Here is a 23676-nt window from a genome sequence, read left to right as displayed (position 1 = left end):
AGTCGAGACTTAGGGGGGCTGAGGCAGCGTTGCCGCCTTGTGCTGGGCAAAAAATCGGGGTCCTCATTCACATGAAGATCCTACCGGTTGGCCTTTTTCTCTTCTGACAACACTCCCGGCACCAACTTCGCGCACGCTTTCCTCATGGATAAGTTTTCTGTCACGATCTCAAAAACTTGGGTTTGAGGAATGCTCAAGTCATCAGCAATCATTCTGATACTCATTATGCGATCATTGTTAAGTAAATGTTGCACTCGCTACACATTTTCATTGGTCTTGCTGGTCGAAGGGCGTCTGGAGCGGTCGTCTTCCTCCACTCTTTCCTTACCTTCTCGAAACAGCTTGTGCCACTCAAAAAACACCTGATCTACCCATGGAAGCGTCACCGTAGGCCTCCTTAATCATATTGTGAGTCTCTTTGCCCGTTTTACCAAGATTTACTCAAAATTTGATCGCGTATCGCTTGTCCAGTAAACGCTCGATGATTCTGCGTGACGAGACGTTTAGACAGGGGTTCACAGTAGAAGCGACCTCCTCTCTTCAACGGCCGAGAGCCGACTGCCGATTTTCCCCAGCATTCCCAATATCCCCCTTCAACGATCCTGCACGCGCAGACCACCTCTGGTCCGCCCGTTCGGCCAGGAAAAAACCAGTCCTACTACTTTCAGAACAGACCCTGTATATATATGTAGGTTGCACAATAAATACAGTTCATATATCTTGTGCACGGCAATTCTTTCACCCTGTGCTCTATTTTGCAAAGATAGGACTTTTCAAATTGGTTATTACAGCTATCATATGCAAGATTGCATCAGCATAAGCAGTGAGTTCGCATGGAACCTTATGTGTGATATCAAATATTTTCAGCCGCTGAATGATCCTCTCAACACGTATTCGCACAGAGGCAGTCTCGTGCGTGGCGTTTACCTCTGACTCAGTGAACTGCTGGCTACTAGCAAACGGTGGCATTACCGATGTCGCTGTATAGGCACCGACACCTGTCTTTATGCCAGGGAAACCCTTGTCTGCTAAGACAAGGTCGCCTGGCTCTAGAAGTGACAGTAATCCAGACTCAACAGTTGCTACTGAATCTGTTGTTCGCCCTCCAAATCCTTTTGACACGAAAGTTACGAGTCCATTGGGTGCAATACCAATTATATATTTGATGGTATGCCTGCTTTTGTAATGTGAATACCATAGGTCCTGTTTTTCCACTCCATGTGGGATTTCAGTTTCAAGTTCTGTGCAGTCAATTATTACTCTACAACTCGGGTAGTGCTCCTTGAATGCGGGTGGCATTATTGACTGAATAACGGTTCGTGATGGCCAGTAAACCCCACTTTTTGTAGCAGCATTCAAATTCACAAGGATTGCCTTGAAGATGCGTGCTCCGGTAGTTCTGTGTACATCAAAAAGTGCTCCAAGAACAGAATGGCATGCCATGCCTTAACTTCATCAGAAATAGCAGAAGTTTGTCATCAGTACACAACTCGCTCACAGCCCTTCTCATGGGTGGCAAAACGCTTAAAAGAAGAGCAAAAACACTGAAACTAACAGCTGTTAAGGTATGAAACTTGTCTTCATCTTCGCAAAGTTAGCTGTGACCAGCGAAAATGGGCTGTTTATACAAAGCGCCACAGCTTTTGTCAGTAAAAGCCGTACGAAACCTGCCCATGCCTGTAGTGCACACCTCCTTATGGCTAATCTAACATGAGGCATGCCCATCCGCCAGCTAAGAAATGAACGTGAATTCACTGTTGAAGGACGAGTGTCCATCTTATGTCATCGTTGACACCTGGAAACAATAAAATCACAATAACTAATCAAAATCAAGACCCAGTCTTTAAACCCGCCCCTGACTCAGGATATGTCATGTTTCTTACGTGAACACGTCGAAGGCCAGAATCACACTGAGCCTCTTCACTGCTGCCAAATGCCACAGGACTGCTGCCACTGCAAGCAGCTTCAGTCTCTGGAACTATGGCCTCCAAATTTTGCTCATCCACATTAGGAGCCTATTGAATGAATGAGTAAATGACTATATTTCAGCTTTTGCTGCACAGAAACCATACGCGATCAAAAAAGATCCACAATAACCGCTTGACAGGCTTCATCCCTCACAGAAATAAATAAATTCATTACCGCTTCAGCAGCCTGCTTGTCACGCAGCATCCGTTGTCCTTGCCTTCTCCTTTTTCTGGTGTAGTAACAGTATCTTTGCAAAATAAACGAAAATGCCAATGTTCATCTTCTCGAATTACAGATGAATGCATCACATGAAATATCATGATTATCTTCAATAACTGTCAGCAAAGACCTGTTATGGTAATTGGAACCCTTTTACCTGGCATAGCGGTCTTTAGAGAGTGGCCCAGGTGCCGCCTTGTACGTAACAGGAAATATGGAGGGGTAATAGGCTGGATGTCCTTCTTCATTCGCCTTTACACTGCCCACAAAGTGTTTGCTGCAGATTCTTTTGTAAGGAGTAGGTGCCAGTCTGCGCCGTCTTTGCTGCGGATAAAAAAAAAACTCGCTCTGTGTTCAGTTACAACATATAAATAAATTGTAAACTGCGTGGTTTGACGCCCCTAAGCGACTAAGGATGACGCCGCGGTGGTGGACTGCCGAATAATTTAGACCACCTAGGGCAAGAACTGACATCGCGTACCAAACGCGTTTAGCGCTTCGCCTCCATGAAAAAGCAAAGGGGGGGCCGAACCCGCGTTATTGTGGCAGTAGTCGAGCGGCTAATCCCTGAGCTACGATAGCGGGGCAATAACAACAAAGAATGTTCTCAAAGCTTAACACAGCAGGCAACTTAAGGCTACGTGCCACAAGCGCATACTAATAAGTACAAAAATCGCATATCCTAAGCTCAACGGATAGTGTTTGCAGCCTTGCTGAAGCAAAAGTTTACGGCGAACAACAGGCGACCTCATTACAACACCGCATTTGAGTATGAAAATAATGCATTGCATCTGATACAGTATGTAAAGAGAGTCACCACAGCATCGTGAGTCATGAACAAATGAACGGAACAATACATGTAGACGAAGGTTTGGTAGGACGGCGATGCAACTCACTTTTCCTGACGGACAAGAGTAACCCAGCGTTCCCGTCGCTTCGCTTCGTACGGCTTGCTGGGAAACCTAAAGAAACTTGTTCCAGGTGAGTTCGCGTAGGTGCTGTTGCAATTTACAACGCAGCAATTGATGTTAGAAGAACGTAATGGGCGACCGACGCACTGAAACAATCGCACGCTCGGACAGCGTCACGGCTCGCGTCTCCCGCCAGCTCTCCGCTTTTTGCCGCGAGGGGCGCCCTTATCGGTGCCGGAGTTACTCCTGCACGGAGCCTATACGCCATTTTAACCCCTTTTAATATAACTTCTCCAACACATACATGTTCGAGGTTTTTAAAGATAATGTCATGACATACACGGTCAAAGGCCGTCCACATACACGATCAAAGGCCTTCTCTAAACCAATTTGCAACATTGCGACTCGCCTAAAGCCAGCGTCACAGCTTTCCAATATACTCCGAGTGGCATGAACATTCGTAAATGTGGTCCGCCCTTGAAATCCACACGTCTGGTGGGGGGCAACAGATGTTCATTACTTACTGTAAACGTTTGGCTAGTACTTTCATAAAAAAATTATAAACAACATTAGTAAGCATTATCGGCCGATAACCAGTAACTTGCATAAGCTTAGCAGGATTGTGAGTTTTCGGTATAAGTATTCTATGTGCACATGAAAACGACGGTGGTAAAATAGCCATTCTAAATGACTGTTCATAAACGCATTGTAAAATAAGAGGAGCAGTTTCGCGTTTCAGCGCCTTATTCCGCTGTTATACCGTCAAGACCTTGCGATTTTCACAAGCTCATCAATAGCGTATTCCATATCAGCTGTTGATAAGTAGGCAGACAGGATGTCAGTATCTTAACTGGTCAGTGTGGGTAATAGGCTTGAAAATTCAGCCTGAAAGGCCTGTATATCCGCCGATTTGGAAGCGAACAAATCACGCTAATACTGACTGAAAGCCTCCCTTATCGCTTTGGATCGACCGTCAGAGCACCTTTGTTTTCAGTTTCTACGATATCTTTCCTTCTAGCGTCTTTTTTTTCTGCCGTCAAATTCCGCCTTCTGGGCAGGTAATCTGCCGGATTGCGGTCTCTTTGTGCACGGATTGCAGCTCCCTGAAACCTTGTCACATCTCAAAGCTTGGCTTTAACTTCGCTGATAAGATCAGTGTACAGTGCTGGAGCTCCATTTTCCTCTATAATCAATTCTTTCAACATCTGTTGTAGGTTCTTTTCTTCAGGTTTTTCCGCGTGTTTGATTTCTATGGACCTTTCGATAGCCCTTATTTTGACATCAACTTTAAATTCCTCCCACTTTTCTGCCCAGCTTTTCTCATAAGTCAACCAAACTTTTTCTAACACGTTCCCTATTTCTAAAAGAGACATATCATCCTTTAATAATTTTGAATTAAGCTTATAGAAGTCCGAGCTGAATTTCGCTTGGGGTGTTACGTGCTTTCCCATCGTAAATATGACACAACAGTGATCGCTAAATGTAACCGGTTTGACGTTCTAGTTATCTCAAATCGCTGCTAACTCAAGAGAAACGAAAGCTCTATACAGCCTAGCATGACTACGTCCTTGGAAATGTGTATAATGACGTCTCCTCCCTTTGCAAACTGGGTAACGTCTTGAAGTGAACACTTTTCAATGTTTTTTTTTTTCAAGAAAACAGCACTTTCGCTTTCGGTAACCGCCGAACCTGATCGGTCATCTGCACTGATAACACGATTAAAATCCCCCAAAAGAATGACAAGTCTATTGCATTCCATGTACAGTTCCCGGAAAAGGAAAAGACGTTCACGCGGTTTTGTAGGAGCATACACACAGAAAACTCTATAACAGATCACAAAGCCGTACAACAGATCACAAAGCAGAAACCTTCCCCTCGTGCAAAACAGCACTGCTTGTTCCTCGATACCAATACAGCTCCTAATTAACAGACAACAGCCCGCTAATACCCCCACTCCACGACTAGCACGCACATTATAACGAGGTTTGAACTGTGAAACCATAGCGTCTGTCGCGCTCTCACTCTCTACCTTTGTTTCCTGCAGTACATGAATGTCGAGGTCTTTCTCATACAACAGACGCCTTAGATGACATTGTTCGCTCCTATCTGCTAGTCCATGTACGTTTAACATGCCGCATTTTAAATTTTACGGAAGATAAGCCATGCTGAGAATGCTGAGCACGAAAAAGACACAGGTGCCTTACCAGGCGTCCGCCTTACCCCATGAGAAGGGGCGATTAATCAGCGCGCCTTGCGCTGCGTACGGGTGACGCGGACGAACACCGAAACTCAGGCACATGCTTCCCCTTGGCCCCGATGACTCTGAGCCACTGGCGCTCAAGGCGTTCCAAACTGACCTCGGTGGGAGGTTGTGAAGGGGATGGCAACACCGTCTTGGCACGCTTTGCGGGGCCGAAGGTGTCATCTTGTGATGCCCCGTCATGCTGGATTGGATCCTCTTCGGCGTTCATTGCAGAGGCCTGGTCGACGGCATACCAGTCGCGTTGCTCACAGTGCCTTGCTCGTTCGGCATCTCGCACGATGATTTTTTCATGTTTCCGTCACAGACGTTTCCTCGTTCACCAGACGCACGGTTCTTCCTACGGTCATCAGGGGTCGTAGTTTCAGCTTCACCGATGTCCATGATGTCCTGTTTATAGTCGCAGTCCTCTGAAGCCGCCCCTATCACATTGGCGTACATGCGTATGCAGTCCTCACGGACATGACCACAGACGCGGCACTTAGTGCAGCCAGGCGTCTGGCAGTCGCGGCGGAATGACCGCATCTGTGACACCGGAGTCAAACAGTTGTTGTACTAGGCACAAGCACGGAGCCCCCGTAGAACTTGAAAAGATGCGGTAGCTCCTCCGCCGTGACCCCCTCTTTAAGCACCATTCTAGCGACAAGTATTGTCGACTCCGCTGATTCAAATCCCTAAACATTCTATTCCTCATGCCGAGTCTCCATCACTACAAACTCTCTCAGGGCCTTCCGAACGGTCTCACTGGGCATGCGAAATGGAACCCAGTGAATCTTCTCCTTGATCTCCTTACGAGAGCGGTAAATAATGGGACAATAACCGTCTTTCACACTCAGGCCCCCGGCCGCAAGTACAGCGTCCTTCGCCTCCTGGCTGCAGAACCTCACGAGCCAGAGATGGCTCATCTGGTCAGCACTAATGGCGCTGATATCGTTAAGGACGCCGGCATCTCCCTAATGGCTGACGAAAGTCCTCTGTTCGACACGGACACTTCGAGGTATCACAGTGCAAGAAAACACAAACGCATACCTTCATCAGCTGGTAGCGACGGTAGCGGAAAGCGATAACCAGGGGGAGGTCCAGAAACCGCTGCATACCTACCAACAAAGGCCATTGCAACCAAGGTTACTAGAACCAACTCAGTTTCACAGCTCCCCATACCGCCCAGCGGAGGAGTGTGTCCCAAGCGGCGGTCGCGAGAACTAACGGCGCTGCAGTCGAGTCTTGCTTAGGGTGCCTCGATGCCCAGCGCTGCGCGGCGCTGGCATCGAGGCACCCTAGTCTTGCTTAGTCTTGCTCCCTGTCGGGCGCGTCGTCTGCTACACGCTGCGCGGAAGCGGGGAGCGGCCGGCACATATGAGGTTTTGGTGAGCTGCTTTTGCGGTCTACATGGCTGCACTTCCATTACGGCAGCTTTTGCTTCGAATCTGCGTGTTGTAAGGACTAACTCGCCACGACGTTGACAGAGCAGTTCTTGTGATAGCTCGTATCTCCGCATGAGCTGAGTTGTGGCCCCTCACAGAATTTCATTTCATCGACCTGCTTCAAAAGAGCTTCTACATCAGAAACACTCTCAACGTGATATGATATCTTGTGCAGTTTGCTGTACGCGTTCATAGTACATGATATCCGCTCATCAATCACAATGGTCTTCTCAACAAGCAAGTTCGCCTGCACTAGACGGCGAGTGTAAAATATGCCGCATCTTTCGTCAGTTTTGTCATCACAAAAATATTCGAATTTCCACTGCGTTGTCGGTAATGCTGCGGACTAAAGACGGTCAAGATTAAAATCATTTTGTGCAGCGCAGCTGTGCGGTTCGGAATGCACTGATGCGCTCTCCGAATCCTCCAAGTTACCTCTTGGCACTGCTGTCGCGACACACAGGGCACCGCGATCCATTGGAGGCTATCTCTTCGGCGTAGTGCATTTCGGCTAAGATATGCGCCGGCCATGAAGGAAACAGCCTCGGGAGAGCGCCTGGTGCCAGCATCCGTTTCCCTCTCTCCAAAAGCACTTCCTTACCTTGCACTACATGGCGATAGTGCTTTAGAAGGTCTTCTTCGAAATGCAGATGGCTAACTTTGCATTTCGAAGTCAGTTTGCGATCCTTTCTGTGAAGTGCACGCTCCCATCCTTTAAACTCGATGTGGCCTTTCGGCGGCCCGAAGAAATGACGCTCCGTCGAGTCATCGTTGCGATACCCTCTATTGCACCGTGGTGCAAAGCATGTTGGCATGAAGAGGCCCGATGTCACAAAATACAAACAAATTATAACTGAAAAACAGACGACACAAAGCGCCTGTCGCGAGCGCGCTTTAAAAATCACGGGGCACGCCAGACCCGTTGTTGACGAGCCTAGTGAAGATTTTCGCTTCAAAAGGGCGCAACAGGGCCAGCAACCAACGTCTCCGCTTTGGCGGACGCGGTTACTGCGACGCGCGTGTTTTCTTTCTCTGTTGCTGTGATGTTAATATGTAAATAGTTTTATTACCAGTGTACCCCTCCCCCTGTCCTTTCTACTATCCCCTCACCTCTTTCATTTCACTCCTACACACTGCTTGCTAGCCTTTATTTCTGCTGCCCCAGCTCAGGTGCTTTTAGCAGCGATCGCAGATGGCAGATGGCAGCGCGTCCTAAAGCCCCTCCATATCGCCTCCCGCTCGTCTCGGTCGGGCGCAGTGGGGCCCTGCCGGGACGCACGAATCACGCTGTGAGCGGCGAACAACGCAGCGCACATCCAAGGCGCGTTCACCACGAAGCTTGCGGCTTGCTGCCGGTTTGTTCGGCGCGCAAGCTATGGTGGCATTCGTGAGATCGGATTTGTTGAGGGGCCTACCAGAGACTCCGAGCGATTTGTCCAACGGGCAATGCGTCGCGCCGAACGGACGATGGCTTTCCGCGGACTCGCTGGCAGGCTGCGACACGGTGTCGCGTTCCATTCTTAACGGCGAAGCTTAAGCGTGCCCGATCTTTTTTCATGACACTTTCGGTTTCATCAACCGAACGGTGATTTCAGTCACATGAAGGACAAAAAAGTTGGCAGAGGGCTTAGCTCGGCCAGGATACACGTAGCGTGAGCAGTGGCGTCACGTGGCTCTGCGCCAGCGAGGCGCGCCAGCTGTGCGCAGTGACGTCACTCGCTCCTCGCGCATGCGCAATATGGTCGACGGAGGGAGCACGCTAAACGGCGAGACTGGCCAATGTAGCTTACGCTACAAAAACTGCATGATAAACGCTGATGTATAGTTCCTGATACCAGCCTGCTTCAAAGTCTTGGATCACAATATAGGATGTATGGGCAGTTTTATTCTGGTTGTTTCATGCCTCACGTGACCTAAGCACCCATTCCTCACCACAGCCATCATTCGACTGGTGAAACTGAAACCAGAACCGCGTCAGGAATGACCTGATTTATAAATTATTCAGCGGTGCTATACGTTTACGGCACAGGGTCATCGGGTCATCCATAAGTGCGACCGCAAGCGAAAAAATTGTGCTTGGCAGATGACTGGCCAAGCATCAGCTTCCAAGATGACTGGCCCAGCATCAGCTTACAAGATGACTGGCCCAGCATCAGCTTCCAAGCATTAAATGACTGGACCGAGCTTGGCCGCCTTTTTCGGACCGTGCTTAGTTTTTGTTCGTGGCCGTTCATTTGCCGATGATCGGCACCTCCCTAGCAAGGGGCATCGGGCCAGCGTCCTGGCCGTGCCTGGGCAGTCCACGGCCCGATGCTTTTTTCTGGCATTCAGTACTGTATAGTGTAATACAATTATAACTGATTTAATTTACATTTCTGAATACCTTGTGTCATGCAAAATGAAAAAAAAAACTGGCCTTATATTTTGCCAGCGCCACCTGAGTAATTCCACTCACGTTAGCAATGGTACAAATCACAACGATCATTCAGTTTGAAAATTTTATTTCCAAATCTATAAACAGATCCGGACATACATAGCATAAAACTATCCAAGAGCCATAAAACTCTCTGCCTCCTTTTGCTACGACCACCTCCCTGTCTTGGGCCCCCGCGCGCCACCGTTTCACCACCGCTCCAATCGTAGCTTCCCAGCACCACGCTGACGCATTATCACTGACGGAACATGACGAGCAGGCTGCCTCGACACCACAGTGCTTGTAACTGTCCGATGACACACCATACGCCACTTGTCCACTGTCTGTCACAAGATGGCTTGACAGGCGTTTGTTCTTCGCACCAGGCTCGCGCGATGTAGGGGTTCTGCGCACAACACACGTTGCAGGGGGCTCCAGTCGACGCGAAGTGGATGGCCTCGCTAGTAATTCATTTCGCTCCAAGTTCAGCAGCTGAACACAGGAGTCAACACGCAGTTTCCTCTCCCGGCGGAACTGCCGATCAGAAGCTTGTCTGGCGCTGTGACTTAGAAATGGCGCGAACGTGGTGTCATCTGTAACAAAAACGAAAAGAAAACCGCGAATATCTACAGCACGGCTAAAGCTGACATTTCCATCTGGTGATGGAAGGCTGGACGGCTTGGCTTCCATTAGCTGAATGAGACAATTGTCCACCCTGTTCTTCTGCGCTTCGGTCGCGATGGTTTTCGTGGCGTTTCTGGTGTTGGCGTTCAGTCCGCGCGTCCATTCCTCAATATCGGAGATGGGCGCCGAGTCTTGTCTCGCCTTTCTGACGGACCGGAATTCTGCCTAGTCGGACCACTTGAATTCCTGCTTGTGTCGTGTGGGCTTATCGGAGGTCGGTAGGACGATCTCTAGAATCTTATGATGGCTGCCGAAGTCGGCCGCCGTGTTTTTTCAGGTGGCGACCTTGGCGTTCTTGATCAAATTGAAATTGGGCATGGAATTGGTTATTAGTGTGAGGTCGAGGTCTAGCGAATCTCGCCAGTTTTGAAGCGAAAAGCTTCACTACGCGGGCCAGAGCCGAGCTTCGCGTGAGCCGAGCTGGTGAGTTAGGCGCATGCGCGCAACCGAGAAGACGTCACGCGCCGCGCAGGTGGTCGCTCCTCGCCGCAGCCGTCGCCGACTTCGTCGCCTGACCTTTCGGCGCAGGCGCGCTACTGCGCAGTGCATCGGCTCATCCTTGTCGCTACAACTGCGCGCTTCGCCACCTCGCCCACCGTTTGACCTTTCGTTGCAGCCACGTGTTGCCCGCAACACTCCTTTCCGCATTCCTGCGGGCAGTTTTAACCGCGCCGAGTTCCGTCTCCTCCTCAGCCTCCGTACAGGCAGTGTGTGGACGGCCGAACGCCTCCACCATTGTCGTGGTGCTCCCAGTTCATTGTGCGCGAACTGCGACAGCCATGACGTCAAACCAAGCATAACTGAAACTTTCCGCTTGTATATGCAGGCTTAACCAGAGCTAAGCCACTGCCTAATTTGTTTGCCCTTGACCGTCCTGTAGCCCCCAGGTGCTGTATGGGGCGTTAAAAGCACCTCCAATCACGAGGACGTGCTTGCCGACTTGGCTCGACGCTTTCTTGAAGAGAGAATGGAAGCGCTGCTTTTGGTGAGCGGGATTACTGTGGAAATTGAGGACATAATTTCTTTCCTAGATTTGTTCGGTGTTAGCTGGACGAAAAGGTGTTCAATCGCGACTGCCTTCAGTTCGTGGAAGGTGATCCTCATCGTCTTACCAACCAGAGTGGCCAACCCCTGCCTTCTACCGTGGCGAAAAGTTCCATGTAACCAGGGATGGATGCCGGCGTGTCTAACGTTGCTTGCAGTAAAATGTTGTCCGGTCTACGTATCGCGTGTTTAACGTACTGTTCGAGTAACGGCTTCTTATTAACCAGTCCTCTACAATTCCGCTGCAATATGGGGATTCTTTGTTTTTCATTGGGGTGCCCCTCTACACTATTAGCAAAAAAACACCCAAAAGGGAGGAAATGGCTTGTCCTCTAACGCACACCCAAAAGGAGGTTTTTTACTCCATATATATGGTGTTTATTATTTACTCCCTTATATAAGGGAGTTATTAAGGAGTGAAAAGGGAGTAAAATTTTTACTCCCGATATGTGGTGTTTTTGGGTTGCTTTATGGGAGTTTTTTTATAACCACCTGGTGTTTTTACAAACAGCAAAGGGAGTATTTTTTTGCTGATTTGGAGTTTTTATGGGTACAAAAGGGAGTATTTCTTTGCCATTATGGTGTTTTTGTGGGCAGTGTATGTAGCGTTTTTGCGATGGTTTGGAGCCTTTTTCCAGCATTTTTTAATGGTTAATGGGTTCTGGTTTCATGCTTCATTTGGAACAATGCCTCCATTTTGACAATCTGACAACAGCATGAGTAACATTGTGAACATGAGTTTATTACATGAAAGGAGAGATGACACAAAATGAAATGTACAGATTGAACCAATGTTGTTCTCATTTAATGTATATATATATATATATATATATATATATATATACAAACAAACAAATCCCTGCTGTACATATCGGAATGGTGCGACAACTGGCAGATGGCACTCAACCTGGAGAAAACCATCTGCATGACCGTCACAAGAAACAACCATTAAACTTCACTTATGGAATTGAACAGAAGTCACTTACAAAAGTAGAGCAATTCAAGTATCTTGGTGTGATTATTAGCTCCAATCTATGATGGAACAAGCACGTGACACACATTGCCACAAAGGCACATTCCGCGCTTTATACCATAAGACGTTCCCTTCGACTTGCTTCACCTGAAACAAAACTGTTAGCGTACATTTCACTTGTCCGCTCAGTTATAGAATACGGTATTATTGCCTGGTTGGCCTACACTAAACAATATATTGATAGATTAGAAAGTGTTCAGCGAAAAGCTGTCCGCTTCATTTATAACAAATACAGTCGCCATGACTCCCTCACTGCTTTTACAAAAAGCCGGCCTATCTACAATTCACACACGAGCTAGACTGTTGCGGCTTAAGTTCTTGTTCCTCTTCTTGAATAACGACACAAAACTTGATAAAACTAGATACCTGCTTACGCCTAATACACGTGTCACAAGAACAAAACATGAAAAACATCTATCTTAATATAGATACCACAGTGATGCATTCAAATTTTCATACTTCCCGCATGTAATCCGTGAGTGGAATATGTTGCCTTCTGAAATTGTAAGCCAGCTCACTCCTGAAGCATTCGTGTCGAAGGTAGCAAACCACTTTCAAAACGGTTAACATTGTCACCATGTGTCATTTACCATGTTTCTTTCTATGAGAGTGAGAAGTTCCTTCTCTGCAGTCTTTTATTGTGTACTTTGTCATGCATATGTGCACCCAATCCTGTTACGGCCTCAAAGAGAGGCCAACAGTATGTAATAAATAAAAATAAATAAATATATATATATATATATATTGTCAAACACTGAAGCCTAACTAGGTGCGTTACAAGAAGCAGCATTGTTACTTAAAATGTATTGTAAATGGGGAAAAGGTAAGCAGAAATAATGTGGAAAACATAAAATGCAGCAGGTAAGTAAATATGCCTTTAGGCTTGTGCATAAAACAGTAAGAAGGGCAGGGGATGTAGGCAAAGAAAAATAGACTGGGAACTACAATATGACATTTAAAAGTGAGGAATAATAACTTGAAAGGTTTGGGCTACTACTAGCTGCTTGTGCTCTGTTCACAAAGCCTGGCACATCACTTAAACAACAAAGATATAAAAGCGCCGGCAGGCCTGTTTGCAGGTTTCTGCACGTGTCTCATATGAGGGAATGACAGAAGATGAAAAATAGGTCAGATGCTGGGAGCACCAGCTTTAAAAAACTTAATAAATTCAAGCGCCTTTGCACTTGGCTTTGTGTATGTGAGGTTTAAGAAAGCGTGTCATAAAATGAAAGCATTCGATGAGCCTTTCTGGGGTAGGCAATGTGGAAAACCCACAAAGCTGCGAAAAGGCATGACATGCCAGATAATGTACTCGAGACATCAAAAAGTGGCTGTCTATCGACGTAGAGAACCATCTTGTTCTCAGAAACCACCAGGCAGGGAGTCAAGCAGGGGTCCTCCTGTAAATGCAATGCACCAAAAATAAACCACCAAATTAAAACATACAGAAAGTGGAGACAGTTACAGAGAAGCATTCCTACTTAGTTATAATAGTGCATAAATGCACATGGACACTACAGAAGACACAGCCCTGGCGTGTCAAGTTCTCCCTTTCCATCCTTGTACATTTGTGTGGTGGTAGCGGTTGGTACAAATACAGTGAAATATTTTTCTGTGCAGTGTGCATTATAAATGTTGCGCATCATTGCTGGATACCAGTTATAGGCAGTCAGTATGATTCACTTCCAAGGGAAGGCAAGTGCAGCAGGGGGCGGCAGAAAGTTAGGCGGGTGGATGAGATTAAGAAGTTTGTGCAGGTACGGTGGGCGCAGCTGGCGAAGGACAGGGTTCATAGGAGAGACATGAGAGAGGCCTTTGCCCTGCAGTGGATCTAGTCAAGCAGATGATGATGATAGTGAACTATGCTTATTAGCATAGAAGCTGTCCTATGCATATCCAGTAATAGATAAATTGAGAACTCACCGTAGTGACAATGGCTTGAAGGGACTCATTGCACCTTGAGGCCACAACTTCCAACAGCTCTAGTACTCCCTCATCTGCGAGGCAGAAGAAATTAGCGTTTTTCTTACTGCAGTTGCTTGTGCACGAAATTTCTCTTGAAGCACTGATATGAAAGCACGCCAATGAAGTCAAAACGCAACTAGGGGTGATTAATTTCAGAACTGTTAAGATGAAACAAATGGTTCAGTGCAGAGTAACTAGTTGGAGCAGCTACAGTGCAAATAAAGGTGTGATGTGCTTGTAACGGCATGCAACAAAACAAAACTGAAGAGTGGTTCTTGGAGGCAAAGGGTAGAAGGGAAGGAGCGGGAATATACAATAGGAAATGAAATAAATGCGTGCAGCCATTGCATCGTATGTATAGCAAAAGAGAATGCAGTCAGGTTTTACAATACCCTGGAAATAGGCGCAAATAAACTTCAGTGTACAGAACATACACATCAGATACAGAAAAACGCTTGGAATGTTTGTCAATGAGCATAGAGTCCTACAATAGGCAAAGAAGGTTTGCAATGCGCAGCATTGCTGCACAGGCGGAAAGGGGGACCTAAAACAGAGCTCACAGTCAATGGACTGCTGTGTGAGTCTCCAGTCGATGCTCATAACACACTCGCTCGGCTGCATAACCTGACCATCTTAGGGGAACGAGTTGCAGTTTGAACTGAACAACAGATGCCGAAGCAGTGGAAAGGCTGGGCATCCAGTCTGATGCATGCATGCAAGCTGTGCACATCAGGCAGCGGATTGGAAGTAACCAATTAGGCTAGTAGGACCACTTCGAGGTGCCCAGTTATGGCGACTGCATGAGTACAAGTAACCATGCTTCTTTCTGCATGCCTGGTACCAATGTTTGTACTTGGCAATGGGCTGCCTTATCATGGTGGTGTAAGGATGAAAACAGTAAGTGGCTTTAAAGCATTTCCCTCCATTTCCATGCAAAAGCAGAATTTTTTAAGGCATGAGACGTTTAAACATGCTTAAGGTGCACTACACAAGACCTGATAGGAAGCCTCAGTCCTCTAGGCACCACTTAAGCAAGCTGCAAGAGGACTTATCTTCATCAGGGCAAGTCCTCTTGTCAAAATGTTGCGTAGAGTACTGGGGCTCCACCTTAACCCTTTATCATTTTGTTCTGCAATGCCAAGAATCTCGTCTCACTGCCTGATCTCTAAAATCAAGAGCAGTAGATTACCATGTGATGCACGTGACAGTGTTGCCACTTCCTCCTCGTGCCCAGAATTCAAAATCATATTGCTGAGCTTCCGGAAGCCGCGCTCCATACACTGCACCAGGCATCGTTTGAATACTACATCGAACTCCATGATGAACTGAAAACGTATTAAAGTTCAGTAAATGTTCACACCGAGCAAAACACAACGTTAAACCTACCGCTGCCTCGGTAGATAAGAATGGGAAGAGGAGAGGGCATCTGAAATAGACAGCGTCCGCAGCTGTTGGTGCCGCTCCTGTGCTGTAGCCAGAAGCCGTGGCCTCAGTGCCAAATCATCAGCCGTTGCAACGTTATCTTTAAGCCATTCGTTATGGCGTTTCAGTGACTATAACGTTTCGCCGTACACCACGAGATGGCTGCAGTCCTGTAAAAAACAAACCAAAAAATGAAAATGAAAGCAATCGATGGAATGCAGCACCTGGATATGAAAACTTTCTTTATTTGGCAATAAGGTGGTGAAAGTGCACTGAAATGATTATCATCATACAAGCCAGTAGTAAATATTTTATCCAATAGTCATCGTCGATATCAGTTCAATATGTACCGCAGGACAAAGACTTGCCTCAGTTATGTTCACTTAACCTTGGACTATCCTAGCTGTTCCCAAGGTGTATGCGATAATTTCGTAATTGCATACACCCAAAAGAGTCGAAGCCCTCTGCTATATTATATATTTCCCTTCTCTTGATATTCGCCCCGTTACTGGCAACTACGGGACCCTGGAACAACTTGCCCATTTACATTATACGTACTGTACACGCACATTTACTTTTTTAAGTTTAGACCAGGATATCATTATTTCAAGTTTGTTCCCTGAGCAACTCTGTTCAACTATATCGCTTTGTTTCCACAGCTCGCTGCCCTAAATTGCTGTCTTTCGATGTACTGTTAAAGGCTCTGCACAGTAGTGAGTAAGAAAAGGTACAGCTATAACGCTGAATGCTTAAGCGTAGTCTACCACTAATTTTTAAAAGTAACCATTTAGAAGAATACATATGACTGTTGTATATGTATCTATGTTGTTGGCGAGAAACATTCGTCTATTAAATTTTTACAGAAAGGTGATTAGGGTAGGCCGCTATTGGCCTTTTCCCCTCACAATACTAGGTGAAGCCCCTACTCCGGGGCCCCATTGGCAAGCAACGCCGCCCGCGTCCGGTGAACCAAGACCTTTTGGGTCTTTGGGTCCTGACAGCCGAGCAGGGCCACCTCCCAGTCCTCTGGTGGGGCTGGGGTTCAATCAATCAATCAATTTTATTTCCTTAAAGACCCCTTTTCAGGGGCATTACATAAGGGGTGGGTACAATGTTTGGTGCGACAAAGTAATCATGCGTTATGATGATGACAAAAAGGTGTTAGCTCTGCGTGCGAAGTTCGCGGGACAGGTTATTGTTGCAATGTCAGCGGGAAGGCCATTCCAGTCCGCGGCGGTGCGTGAAAAAAATGAAGCTGCGAAGGTGACTGTGCGTGCACGTGGACGGCTGATCTGGAGTTGATGGAGAGTGCGGTGAGATATGCGTGCCGGAGGGACCATGTAGGGTGCAGTTCGTAGATGGCTGTGAAAGAACTTGTGAAATAATAAAAGACTGGCTGTGCGGCGGCGCAGCTCGAGTGGCTGTATGCCTGAAAGCGATTTCAGATATGTAACACTCGTGCTGTAATGATATGAAGAATGAATAAATCTGACTGCGCGGTTTTGCAAAATTTCTAATGCGTTGGTTAGATAAGCTTGATGTGGATGCCAAATGGGGGATGCCAAATGGGTTGTGGGGGATAGATGGGTTTTATTGACACGCCCAAACCATGTGGAAAGTGTCAGCTACCTCCCCACAGAAGTGGCACGCGCCATCAGAGGATGTATTGAAATGTTTAAGCACCGCCAAGCACAGTACAAGGTTAATGAGAATTTAGATGAGGAGACGCTCGTCAGCGCAATCCAGTCCCTTACGAGGGGCCAGGTAGCGCCGGTGCTCCTCCTTGTAGTAATCGGTGATGTGTTTGAATGTAAGGGTCAGATTGTCTGATTGGGAGTAGCCTTCCAAGGACAGGGAGATAGCCCGGGGAGAGAGTGCGCGGGCGGCCTGATCAGCCTCTTCGTTTCCCTGGAGTCCCTGGTGGCTGGGCGCCGAAATCAGATTGCATGGATTTGGATCTTTCCATCGGTAGCTATATTGCAGTATGTGCCAGGCAAGAGGGAGCCCAGCAGTCGGTGATGATGTGTTTCGACTCGGGATTGGTGAGAGCCAGAGCAATGGCAATCTCCACCGCATGTGTTGCGCTGTAGGCTTTCAGAGTGAGCCCGTTAATTGTGTTCGTGTTGTGTACGACTGCGGCTGTGTACCACCCCCTTGTGGTGTGCGCCGGTAACGTCCACGTAATACACGTGTTGTTGGTCACCATAATATCGCGCCAACGCTTCCGCGCGCGCCTGGTGACGACCGCTATGGTCTTCTCTGGACATGTTGCGGGGAAGGAGTCGGTCCCGGAGGGCGCGTCTCCAGGGTTCTGGCACTCTCTCCCTTTCCTCAATGTGGTAGTCATGTTTGATGTGTAGCCGGTCCAAGAGGCGGCGACCGTACATCTACTAGTAAATACACATCACTTAGTGGCCCACATGCCACGAGATGTTCTCTATCCTGTAGTGCCACATGCTTGCTGCCAATCTTGCGCATGTTGCAGAGAAGGAACTCATTGCAGTAACAAATACTGAATCTCAAATGTAAGTGCTTTCAGTGATCAAATGCAGGCCCCGTAAAGGAAATGAACCACTATAAAAGAGAGTAACCAACAGCTATCACATTGCTTTCATTTCCACATTTAAATCTGGAAAAGTCCAGTTCTAAAATTGGAATGAATTCCTTGCAACTGTAACATAATGCAACCGAATGTAACGGTCCCGATCTGGACTGAACCGAATGGTTTCCACTGGTTCTAGTTAGTGCAGGTTGGCATTCCAGTTGAATTTATTGAGAATTACCAGCTGCACGCAATTCGTTCGAGTTAGCACCTTTTGGAGTTCTAATAGCAAAGAGAGGAATTAAAGGTCTATAGACATCTACATTTAGTTGTATGTTTTATGTTTTTTTAAGGTTGGGTTACAAACTAGGATACATTGATCCTAATGGGTCATTCGCCTGTGACTGGTAAATAATTGATACCTGAAATTCTTCTTTCATGTAATTTTCATTTCAGTTTCATCAACCGAAGAATGCCTCTGATGTTCAGTTAACGTATCAGTCATGTGAGACCGGAAAATACCTCCATTATATATTCTGATACACAGTTTTAATTCACCGGAACACTTAAACCAGCCTGCTTAAAGAACCGGGATGACAAGAAATGATATATGAGCAGTTATATTGTTTTTTCGTGCACCAAGTCCCCTTATGGTTAACTATGCATGACTGCCATTGTTCGGTTGATAAAACTGAAATCGAAACAATGTGAAAAGGAAGATTAATGATAAACTATTTAGTGGCTGTAGGTGTTGTAGCCGCGGCGAGCGAAGCAGAGGCAGAGTGACTAAGCAACATGTTTATTCGGCATGCTGGGCCGTACAGATTAAGAGACACGCACGAGCGATCTGCTCGCTGACTTCTTAACAAGTTCAACGCTCCCCCTCTCGGCGTTGCCATTCACACACGTCACAGCATCACGTGACACTACATACCAATCGCGTACAATGCGATCACATGATACTTCATTCCCTTTCCCCCTAACTGTTTTACACTATGGGTTATAACGATCAGGAGGCTTCCGAGAACGAGCACTGCGCCGAAGAGGTGGCGTGTCCGGAGGTGGCGCACGCTCCCGGAGCGGTGGTGCAGGCAGCGTGTACCTTGCAGGCGAACTGGCGTTCTGTCCCCACAACGTAGATGCTTGGGCAGGCTGTGGTGCTGAGGAATCCTGTGGCTCAGACGTATCTAAGGAAGGGATCTTAATAGACGACTCTTCCGGTATAGAATCAGACATTGAACTAGGCACAGAAGGATACACAGTTGGCCCGGATTCAACACTTTGTAACGACCACTGACGTAGGTTGTCAGCATGCACAAACCTCTGTTCCTGCCCTATTCTAACATTGTAGGTGGGTGCACTGCACCGCTGTTCTACAACGCCTCGCAACTACTTCGATTCTCCAGGATGTAGTCCTTGCACGAGCACATGGTCGCCTTCCTGAAATGATCTCCATGGCCGCCCTCTCTCGTTAGCCTTCTCTTTCGTCTGGTAGAACCTGTCGTCCAAACGTTTTTGCAAGTTCGGTTGGAGAACGGTCAGGCGTGTGCGCGGCTTCCATTACAGAAACAATTCCGCGGGTGGCAGCCCCGTGGTTGCGGTTGGTGTGTTTCGGTACGTGAACAGAAATTGGTCAACCCGATGTTGCAAGGTTTTCTTCATCCCTGTTCTGCCGTCGAGAACGTGTCTCAAAAGGTCCCGCTTAATGGTCTGTACGTACCGCTCTGCGCTTCCATTTGATGCGGGGTGGTACGGTGGCGTCCTGGTATGCCGCACCCCATTCCTGCGGAGAAAGTCTGCGAAATTCTTGGCACAGAACTGTGGACCATTGTCTGTAACTACTTCTTCCGGCAGACCGTAGGACGCAAAGACACTCCGCAGATTTTCAATGGTCTTCTCGGTAGAGGTGGATGGCATTACGAACACTTCTATCCACTTGGAATGCACATCCACTAGGACTAGGAGCCATTGGTTATCTGTAAAAGCGAAGTCCAGATGGATTCTTTGCCATCGGCGAGTTGGCCAACCCCAAGTTAGCAGTGGAATACGTGGCGGAGCATTTTTTGTTAACTGACACGTGTCACAGCTTTTCAAAATCTGCTCAATGTCCTCCGTGAGCTGAGGCCACCACACAAAGCTACGGGCGAGCATTTTCATGCGCGTCATCCCGGGGTGCCCTTCGTGCAAAAGATGCAACACCTGTTTGCGCAACCCACGAGGTATAATCACTCGATTTCCCCATGTAACACACTGCTGATCTACAGATAGCTCATGTCACCGAATGAAATAAGGCATTAGGTCATCATCTGTGACATGCGGCGGCCAACCACTCATCGTATAGCACAGCACTTTCGACAATACTCTGTCAGTTCGAGTGCACTTCTGAATTACAACAGCAGACAACGGCACTTCATCAACAACTGAAAAGAAATGTGCATAAATCGAGACATCATTGCAATTTTCAAGTGGTAACCGTGAAAAACCGTCAGCATTTCCAACCACTCGACCTTTGCGGTAAACCCAACGATAATCGTACGCTGCAAGCAGTAAATCCAAGCGTTGCATGCGGGCTGCTGTCATCACTGGTACGGGCTTACCATGAGCGAGCAAGCCTACCAATGGCTGATGGTCGGAGTAAATCTCAAAGCGATACCCGAACAGATATTTGTGGAACTTTTTCAGCCCAAAAACAACAGCCAAGGCTTTTTTTCGATGTGAGCATACCCCTGCTGTGCTTTACTTAACGTTCTGGAAGCATAGGCAATTGGCCTTTCGTTGCTTCCAATCTTATGAAAAAGAATGGCTCCTACGCCGTAAGCCGAAGCGTCGCACACTAGTCCTATAGGCTTTTTCTGGTCGTAGTATGTCAGCACATTGTTTTGTGTCAACCAGCTCTTACTGTCTTGAAATGCTTGCTCAGCTTCCTGTGACCACTGAAATGCCTTTTCTTTTTTTTAGAGCATTGTACAGAGGCTTAAGCTTAGCTGCCATGTTCGGTACAGACTTCCCGTAGAAGTTAATCAAGCCCAGGTAAGCTCGCAACTGTTCCGCATCCTTTGGACTTGGTGCCTCTTTTATCGCTTTCACCTTTTCATCTGATGGCCGAACGCCCTTGTCGTACAGAATGTGGCCTAGGTAAGAGACAGACGTCAGAAAGAATTTGCACTTTTCCTTTTGCAATCGTATGCCTCTCTCTAGAAAACGTGCCAACACCCTTTCCACTGGATGAAAACATTCGTCAAATGTTGAACCTGCGATATGTACATCACCCAAGTAGCAGCTTACCCGCTCAAGCCCTTTTAACACATCATCCATGACAGACAGGAAAATAGCAGGTGCACTTGTTATGCCATAGGGCAAGCGCGTGTACTTGAAAAGCCCCAGGTGTGTATTGACAACCACCACTGATTGTGCCTCCGGATGCAGTTCCAGCTGTTGATACGCTGTCGACAAATCAAGCACTGTGAAATACTTGCATCCTGACAACTTTGCAAACAAATCTTCCATCACGGGAAGCGGATAATGGTCAGTTCGCAGGCACGAATTCAATGTAACCTTGAAGTCCCCACACACTCTGACTTTGTTGTTCGCTTTAGGCACAACAACTAGGGGCGTCGCTCAGTCGCTTTTCTGTACAGGGACTAACACTCCCCTGTTCACAAGACACTGCAATTCAAGTGACACGGTTTCCCTCAAAGAAAATGGCACCTGTCGCGCCTTGCAAAATACGGGATTGCTCCCCTCGTTCAAAACCAGCCTGACTGGACTACCTTTGATCAGCCCCAGAGTGGGCTCGAACACCTTTGCGTACTTCTCAAGTAGCGCCGCAACTTTGTCTAAACACACTCCATACACACTTGACCAGTCTAGCTTAAGAGCCTCCAGCCAGTCACGCCCTAGCAACGCAATGTCGCTATTGTTGTGGGTTTTAACAACAATGAGCGGAAGGTGCTTGCACTGACCATTATGTTCGACTGGAACCGTCAACTTCCCTGTGACTGTTCGCGGCGACCCACCGTATGTCCTCAGCTTGCCAGACGTACAGTCGAGCGCGATTTGAATGTTATCGCGCGAGCGTCGACCAGCCTAGCACTCCAGGCACCTGGTGGCCAGTTTTGGAACAGGAAAAATCATGATTTCGCACTCTTCTCTCCCTCGTTCGCTGTTCCATGCAACAACCATCACCCCCGCGACGAACCACCGCCCTTCCTCTCTATTCTAAGCTTTCAATTTGTTGCGATAAGGTGTGGACTTGGTTACCTCGTATCTTCACAGGCGATAACAAAATTGGTGGGGAAGATATGGTAAAGCCAGTGCTTGGCACTTCTTGATTTTAACGACTTTGAAGTTGGAAAAAAATATATCAACGCAGCATCGCCTCTTCATATAGCCTTTGTTCACCAGATAATACCGAAGAATACGCCGTGCGCACTACGATCACTGCCTGTTCGCAGAACCAAAAAAGAAACTGATAGCCCAGCAGGGAGTGACGGCTGCTGAAGGAACAGCAAAAAGAGAGGGAAGCTGGCCGGATACCTCCCTCGCCTCGGCAGCGAATTCTGGGCCATGGCGCTGTTCATGTTCCCGGTCGACGCTAGCACGATAACCTTCAAATCGCGCTCGACTGTACAACAACACTTCGTCACAATCCGCGTCCTCCACAGCTACCGAATTAGCCGCATCTCTAGACTTGAACTTGCACATTTTCGCCAAGTGTCCGTAACGCTTGCATACACGACAATGATACTTGCGAAATTTGCAGTTCGATGCTTCGTGCGCTGAGCCACACCGGAAACAGTCCGGCGATTCAGACACTGTCCCTTGCTAGTCCTGCACCGGATGAACGCTGCTGCTGGCGTTTCCAATCGCCAGGCTTATGACGTACGGCGTCGACTGTACCTTGCGTCCCTGTCGGTTGAAATTCGCGACTTTCCTTCCGTGCTAGCTCGATGCTTTTCGCAACGTCGCAGGCATCCGAAAAAGTCAACTTGCGTCTCTTCAGGAACTCTGCTTGCTTTGCGCTGTCGCAGAGGCCCACTACAAAGCGGTCTCGCAAAGCCTCAACGAGGAATTCCCCGAATTCACATGAAGCTGCCAATCGCCTCAACTCCACTGCATATGCTGCTATGGACTATCCCTGATGCTTGCACCGCCGATTAAAATTGAATCGCACTGCGATGACCATGGGCTTCGGTTCGAAATGACTTCTCAGCACTTCTACGAGTTCCGCATAAGTCTTGTCCTCTGGCTTTTTAGGCTCTAGAAAAGTATTCAGCGTCTTGTAAGCCCTCTTGCCTATTGTCGCTCTGCCAATTGCCGTAATAAACATCGAGACCTTGAGGTCGTCGCTCACCTGGGAGGCTTTCAGGAAGTGCTCGAACCTTTCCACGCAGGACCCAAAATCCTCGTCTCCATCCTCGACGAACTGGTCGAAACTTCCAAGCGTTGCCATCCCTGTGCCTCGCCCGAACGCTCTCCACGAACGCCGGTGCCTCCACGATCGCCGCGATGAGTTTCACGCACTCCAGCAGGATCACGAACGCCGCGATGCGTTTCACGTAGTCCAGCGGGATCCCATCCTCGTCGCCAATTATGTTGTAGCCGCGGTGAGCGAAGCAGAGGCAGAGCGACTAAGCAACATGTTTATTCGGCATGCTGGGCCGTACAGATTAAGAGACACGCACGAGCGATCTGCTCGCTGACTTCTTAACAAGTTCAACGCTCCCCCTCTCGGCGTTGCCATTCACACACGTCACAGCATCACGTGACACTACATACCAATCGCGCACAA

At 47.7% G+C, this 23676-nt stretch overlaps 2 pseudogenes; both read right to left on the bottom strand.

The window, feature by feature from the left end:
• Positions 1 to 750: 750 nt before the first annotated feature.
• Positions 751 to 6453, bottom strand: LOC149343994 (uncharacterized; annotated as a pseudogene).
• Positions 6454 to 22280: 15827 nt separating this feature from the next.
• LOC149343993 (uncharacterized) lies at positions 22281 to 23466 on the bottom strand (annotated as a pseudogene).
• Between the last annotated feature and the right edge of the window lie 210 nt (positions 23467 to 23676).

This window comes from Amblyomma mixtum, chromosome 5 (assembly GCF_055824585.1).
Source record: "Amblyomma mixtum isolate Tamu chromosome 5, ASM5582458v1, whole genome shotgun sequence".
Taxonomy (NCBI): Eukaryota; Metazoa; Arthropoda; class Arachnida; order Ixodida; family Ixodidae; genus Amblyomma; species Amblyomma mixtum.
The sequence above is the reverse complement of the archived record's forward strand: the minus strand, read 5'-3'. Positions and strand labels throughout refer to the sequence as shown.